This window comes from Schistocerca gregaria, chromosome 1, assembly GCF_023897955.1.
Source record: "Schistocerca gregaria isolate iqSchGreg1 chromosome 1, iqSchGreg1.2, whole genome shotgun sequence".
Classification (NCBI taxonomy): Eukaryota; Metazoa; Arthropoda; class Insecta; order Orthoptera; family Acrididae; genus Schistocerca; species Schistocerca gregaria.
The window spans coordinates 161,944,014-161,951,738 of NC_064920.1; positions in this window are offsets into that span (position 1 = coordinate 161,944,014).

Consider the following 7,725-nt stretch of genomic DNA (forward strand, 5'->3'; position numbering starts at 1 on the left):
CTCGCAGTGTCCGGAGCAAGTATGGTGGGTCTGACACACCGGTGTCAATGTGTTCTTTTTTCCATTTCCAGGAGTGTACCTCGGTGTCTGGCTGGACCGGAATTTACTCTGATGGGACCACATACAACACATGACCAACTGAGCTAGAGCGAGGCTAAAACAGCTCTACCCTATGCTCAACAGGCGTAGCACAATGAACAGAAGGGTGTCGAGGTCCACGCGCATGACACTTATCCGACCCCTGATGACGTACGCAGCTCCTGTCTGGGGATACGCAGCGCCCACACGCCTGCGCCGTCTGCAGCTCATACAAAACAAAGTACTCAAAATCATAAGCAATGCTCCACGATACACACGCATCGCACACCTTCACCGGGAATACCGACTTGAGAATCTCACGGAGGTAATCCACAAACTCAAGACAAGACTATACAGAAACTCCATACATTCGCAGAATCTAGGGAACTACGACCACAACCATAGATGGAAACATAAAAGACATACTTGTAAGGACCTAACATCTATGGCCAAGCACACGAAAACACAACGGTACAGGTGAGCCCCTGTTAATCAGATGCCATAAATGGATATCCAGCTGGAATACACTGCCGAATAACTGGCACTGCGCAGGGAAGCCGTGCCGTACACTGCATGCAGGCAAGCTCCACACATCCCCCACACAGTGAGATGATCTATGGCCGAGCTCCCACTGCTGTATAACGATCTTGATAGTTCCAGGAATGCAGCGGCTGCAGCAACTGGGATACGTCGCCATCGCTTTCCACGGTAATGATGCATGATACCCATCCTAACATATCCAACCTTGCATGAACTATCGCAGCTAGTAAGCCACTACTGCTCTTACTACCCATCCCACTGTCGCAGAGGTTTTTTTTCCCCTTGGCACGAGCCTTGGCACTTATTTTTCCCTCTGCTCTTCAAACCGCTACCCTCACTCGTGTTTCGTCCACAATCAGCTGATGGACCGTGTTAATGCGTAGTTTTACCCAGACGCACGGAAAACATCACAGCCCAGCATCCTGTGATCCACTTACTAGATAACTAACATGTTGACGGAGGTGACAGTAGAACTTTTGGTTTGGTCACCACATTGGCGCGGGCGTGGAGGGGCCCCATCTTTATATAACTGACGTGTCTAGGAGGAGAAAGCCGAGTTAACTGTCTTTACTCGCTGTGTGGAATTGACAGTTACATTTCTCCCCATTTATATCTGAAATCAAGAGTTGATTTTGACACTTCAACCAACTGTAGTACTACTGTTACACACGTAGTAGCGCAGTTAAAGTAGTTTCACCAAAATTCCTGATAATAAAGCAATGGTTATCGTTTTGTATTATCACGTAATAGGGGAGAGAGTGTGGCAGATATGATACGCGAGTTGGGATGGAAGTCATTAAAGCAAAGACGTTTTTCGTCGCGACGAGATCTATTTACGAAATTTCAGTCACCAACTTTCTCTTCCGAATGCGAAAATATTTTGTTGAGCCCAACCTACATAGGTAGGAATGATCATCAAAATAAAATAAGAGAAATCAGAGCTCGAACAGAAAGGTTTAGGTGTTCGTTTTTCACGCGTGCTGTTCGGGAGTGGAATGGTAGAGAGATAGTATGATTGTGGTTCGATGAACCCTCTGCCAAGCACTTAAATGTGAATTGCAGAGTAGTCATGTAGATGTAGATGTAGATGTAGATGGTCAAGTTGAAAGTATTGACAGTTCTATTTAACAAGCGACAGAATAATTGTTGTTTAGTAAATACTATTTCTTGGCATTGTGAATTCGTGTAGTTCAGCACTTCCACGGGAGTGGAAGACAAAACAATAATTCCGCACGCAGCAATAGTTTTCTAACGATTCCACAAGTATGTGTGTGAAATTTTATATGCTTTTGTAAGAAAGGAAATTCGTCAGGTATTTACACAAAACAAGCGCATATATTTTCTGGCTTTTTCTCAGTTATTTCGGCTATAAATGAGAAAAACTGTGTCATATCAACCCCACAAGTGCTTAATAACAGAAACTCGGCGTCCTGCCTTGAATCATGTGACTTAGATGTTGGTTTCGGTGTAATGGCGTCACGAGCAGTCTATGTTATCTGTGGTCTATGTATTTCGGCAAAGTACGACGTTAAGTAGTACAAATAGGAAGCAACAACGCACCTTACGTCACAAGCAGAAAGCAAGACGCCATTCTGTATTCAGCGTGTTCAGCAGAAACTCATATTCAATTATTTTATGTATAGTGACACCGAATGAATATATACTAAGCACGCACGTCAAATATCTTGAGATCAGATCGTTAATGGTACGATTTGTTAGAACAAAATTACAGGAATCGTCATACTGGCGACTAATGAATTTTCGTGTTTAGTTATTTTCGTGTTATTACTCGCGTATAATGAGACTAAGCCGTTTTATGTCAACGACCCTTTTAACATTCATGAAAACGTGTCGTTCTCATTAGGATTTGTTAAGTAATCAAAAGCCTATAACACTCCGTGAATTAAAGTAGAGAAAACGAGGAATAGATCGGATGATGGTTCGCTTCCCTCTGTAGCCACCTTCGTGTTGTCTAAACGGTTGTGGGAGTTTTGTATGAAATTAATAGAAATAATTGCTATAATATTTGATGTTACGTAAATACACTCCTGGAAATTGAAATAAGAACACCGTCAATTCATTGTCCCAGGAAGGGGAAACATTATTGACACATTCCTGGGTTCAGATACACCACATGATCACACTGACAGAACCACAGGCACATAGACACAGGCAACAGAGCATGCACAATGTCGGCACTAGTACAGTGTATATCCACCTTTCGCAGCAATGCAGGCTGCTATTCTCCCATGGAGACGATCGTAGAGATGCTGGATGTAGTCCTGTGGAACGACTTGCCATACCATTTCCACCTGGCGCCTCAGTTGGACCAGCGTTCGTGCTGGACGTGCACACCGCGTGAGACGACGCTTCATCCAGTCCCAAACATGCTCAATGGGGGACAGATCCGGAGATCTTGCTGGCCAGGGTAGTTGACTTACACCTTCTAGAGCACGTTGGATGGCACGGGATACATGCGGACGTGCATTGTCCTGTTGGAACAGCAAGTTCCCTTGCCGGTCTAGGAATGGTACAACGATGGGTTCGATGACGGTTTGGATGTACCGTGCACTATTCAGTGACCCCTCGACGATCACCAGAGGTGTACGGCCAGTGTAGGAGATCGCTCCCCACACCATGATCCCGGGTGTTGGCCCTGTGTGCCTCGGTCGTATGCAGTCCTGATTGTGGCGCTCACCTGCACGGCGCCAAACACGCATACGACCATCATTGGCACCAAGGCAGAAGCGACTCTCATCGCTGAAGACGACACGTCTCCATTCGTCCCTCCATTCACGCCTGTCGCGACACCACTGGAGGCGGGCTGCACGATGTTGGGGCGTGAGCGGAAGACGGCCTAACGGTGTGCGGGACCGTAGCTCAGCTTCATGGAGACGGTTGCGAATGGTTTTCGCCGATACCCCAGGAGCAACAGTGTCCCTAATTTGCTGGGAAGTGGCGGTGCGGTCCCCTACGGCACTGCATAGGATCCTACGGTCTTGGCGTGCATCCGTGCGTCGCTGCGATCCGGTCCCAGGTCGACGGGCACGTTTACCTTCCGCCGACCACTAGCGACAACATCGATGTACTGTGGAGACCTCACGCCCCACGTGTTGAGCAATTCGGCGGTACGTCCACCCGGCCTCCCGCATGCCCACTATACGCCCTCGCTCAAAGTCCGTCAACTGCACATACGGTTCACGTCCACGCTGTCGCGGCATGCTACCAGTGTTAAAGACTGCGATGGAGCTCCGTATGCCACGGCAAACTGGCTGACACTGACGGCGGCGGTGCACAAATGCTGCGCAGCTAGCCCCATTCGACGGCCAACACTGCAGTTCCTGGTTTGTCCGCTGTGCCGTGCGTGTGATCATTGCTTGTACAGCCCTCTCGCAGTGTCCGGAGCAAGTATGGTGGGTCTGACACACCGGTGTCAATGTGTTCTTTTTTCCATTTCCAGGAGTGTAGAAGTATGCTGTCTGTCAGGAGTGAATTTTTTTGATTTAGTGAACTTTTATAAGCTGATGTCTTTTCAGACATGGATATGTATTTTTCATTTTCATCTTATTTTAAAGTTTTTATGTATACCATAGACAATACACTGTCACTAGTATATGGTGAGAAAAGGAAATGTTCGCTTTAATAGAGCTACCGCAGGAATTCTGCATTTTAGTGAATAAACTGTATGGCTTGCGAGGCAAATAAACCGGACAACACCCACTGGAGAGCGCAGAAGCACGGCAAACAGCTCGTGCCGTATATCCCGTCTGTGTGCACGTCAACGTTAGCTACCTCGTCCCATGTTCCGACGGCTTTAGTATCAGTTTTGAGTCGAGACGACTGGCAAGCAGCACCAATACACATGTCCCTAGCCAACAAAATCTTGACAAAACCGTGAAACTGCAGTAAGAGCACGGAGCAACGACAGCAGTCGGAAGGTTATGAGTTTAAGTTACGCCGATCTGTAGCACACATACATCAAGTCGATTGCGCCTTTCTGCGGATGCATATCGTAATTTGTCAAAGCCATGTAAATTTAATGGGTATGGATATCTTCAACACGGCCGTGATATTCAGCGTAATTTGATTTTATAAACCAGTCATCCAAACTGAGTACCGAGTTTTGTTTCAGGCAGCTGGAGGAACATGAATTTTATAACTACAGGAAAATCGGAATACCACAAATTATACGTTCTCCTACGAAGATTCTGTTCCAAGTGATCTCTGTATTCGCCCATATAAACATTGTTCTAGAAGTCTGGTTTGTCACCGAGGTGTCTTGAAACACAGGTTCCCCATGAACATGTAATAAGAAATAATACATCCAAGCTAATATTATCAATGCGAGGGGAACCCTCGTTTTACAACAATTCCACAATATCGAAGACCGCATGATCGGCTGTCGACTTTCGTTAGCTTTCGGTACTGGCCTCTCACAAGATTGCATGCACGCGTACCGGATATTTAAAAAAAAAAAAGTCATTCTTGGAAGATTTATTATGTAACTATAGCTATAACACCTACAGACATAGCAACCTCCTCCCCCCCCCCCCCCCCAGAACCATGGACCTTGCCGTTGGTGGGGAGGCTTGCGTGCCTCAGCGGTACAGATATCCGTAACGTAGGTGCAACCACAACGGCGGGGTATCTGTTGAGAGGCTAGGCGAACGTGTGGTGGTCACAGGGGCAACAGTCTGGATGATTGACTGATCTGGCCTAGCGACATTAACCAAAACGGCCTTGCTAAGCTGGTACTGCGAACGGCTGAAAGCAAGGGGAAACTACGGCCGTAATTTTTCCCGAGGGCATGCAGCTTTACTGTATGGTTAAATGATGATGGCGTCCTCTTGGGTAAAATATTCCTCAGGTAAAATAGTCCCCCATTCGGATCTCCGGGCGGGGACTACTCAAGAGGACGTCGGTATCAGGAGAAAGAAAACTGGCGTTCTACGGATCGGAGCGTGGAATGTCAGATCCCTTAATCGGGCAGGTAGTCTAGAAAATTTAAAAAGGGAAATGGATAGGTTAAAGTTAGATATAGTGGAAATTAGTGAAGTTCGACGGCAGGAGGAACAAGACTTTTGGTCAGGTGAATACAGGGTTATAAATACAAAATCAAATAAGGGTAATGCAGGAGTAGGTTTAATAATGAATGAAAAAATAGGAGTGCGGGTAAGCTACTACAAACAGCATAGTGAACGCATTATTGTGGCCAAGATAGACACGAAGCCCATGCCTATCACAGCAGTACGAGTTTATACGCCCACTAGCTCCGCAGATGACGAAGAGATTGAAGAAATGTATGATGAGATTATTCAGATAGTGAAGGGAGACGAAAATGTAATAGTCATGGGTGACTGGAATTCGACAGTAGGAAAAGGAAGAGAAGGAAAAGTAGTATGTGAATATGGAATGGGGGTAAGGAATGAAAGAGGACGCCACATAGTAGAATTTTGCATAGAGCATAACTTAATAATGAATAATGAAAGAAAGTTGTATACATGGAAGAGGCCTGGAGATACTGGAAGGTTTCAGATTGATTATTTATTTATTTTTAGTTATTTAGCGTATGGCCTTTAAGTACATTTCAGTATTGGATCACGTTATTCTACATTACATAACACCACATGTATTCACAGACAAACATCTAGACCTTGTGTACATTCAATGGATTTTTGGGATTACATGAGGAATTCTTCAAAGTCCCCACTGAACGCTCTGGCACTGCATTCTTCCCTGGTGTGTTGGATGGTCTGCTTAGGCCCGCTGCAGTAACATGCTGGCGAAGACAGCAGTCTCCAATTGACGAGTGAGTCAGCACATCTTCCACGGCCAGTTGTTAATCGGTTCATAGTTGACCAGATCTTGCGGGGCTGATCAAACCCAGGAACTGATTCAGTAATAAAAGGCATTAGGTGGCACGCTGTTGGGGCATTTTGAAGCTATTCTCTTCTCCAAAAGTTGACAGCCCCAGTGAGGATGTCGAGAGCAAGAGGAGGATGTTTTGAACGAACCCTCTTGATACCAAGATCATGTATATCGATGTGTACCAGTAATTCAGGGTTGCCTCGATCTTATTGTATTCCCTGACAAGGCTGCTTCTCGTCGCATTTTTGAGGGCGGTATATGACTCAGGTCCGCCCCGTTAGCTGAGTGATCAGCGCGGCGGTCTGTCACGCCAAGGGGCCCAGGTTCAATTCCCGGCTGGATCGGAATTTTTCCCCGCTGGGGGACTGGGTGTTGTGTTGGTCTCATTATCACTTCATCATCACCAGTGGAAGACAATGCGAAACCACCACTGGAATCACTTCCCTAGTCGCTCATGTGGTGGACCTCTCTGACGAGGCTTACCCCACGACAAGACCTGCCGTAAGGCAGAACACAAAATATATGACTCAGGACAGGTAGCCATATGTTAGGTGTAGGCCTAACCGTTCCTGAAATAATGCGCATGGTGTTGTTGAGTTCAACAGCGATTTTGTTCACATGGCTACTGTTTAGCCATACTGGTGCTCAGTACTACGCCGCAGAGTAGACCAGTCTCAGTCCAGACGTCCTCAGAGTTGTTGCCGTTGGTCCCCAGGTGGTTCCACAGAGTTTACAGATAAGGTTGTTTCTTGTTCTCGCCTTGCAAGCTGTTTGTAAGGTGTGATTTAAATGACAAGGTTCTGTCTAACAGGTAACTTGGCTCCTTGTTGCGGTTGAGGCGTGTGTCGTCAAGGTATACTTCCAGAGCTCTCTCGGCTTCTCTGATATTGAGATGGAAGCAAGTTACTTCTGTCTTCGTGGTATTATGCATAGGCCTCCATTTATGGTAGTATGCTCCCTGGGCAGATAGATCGGACGTCAGGGTTTCTTCAATTGTATCAAAATCGGTGTGCCTTGTTGCAATGGCCTAGTCATCAGAGTAGCCAAATTTCGTACAAGCTGTTTCTCGCATGTCAGCAATGTATAGGCTGAATAGCAATGGGGCTAATAGCGAGCGTTGAGGTAAGCCAATTTGAAGGAATTTCCGGCTACCGACTTTGTCTCCCATGATGACCTGAAATCCTCTGTTACCAATCATGTTACCAATAAGCTTTGTCACTTTTTGAGAGTGAATTATTT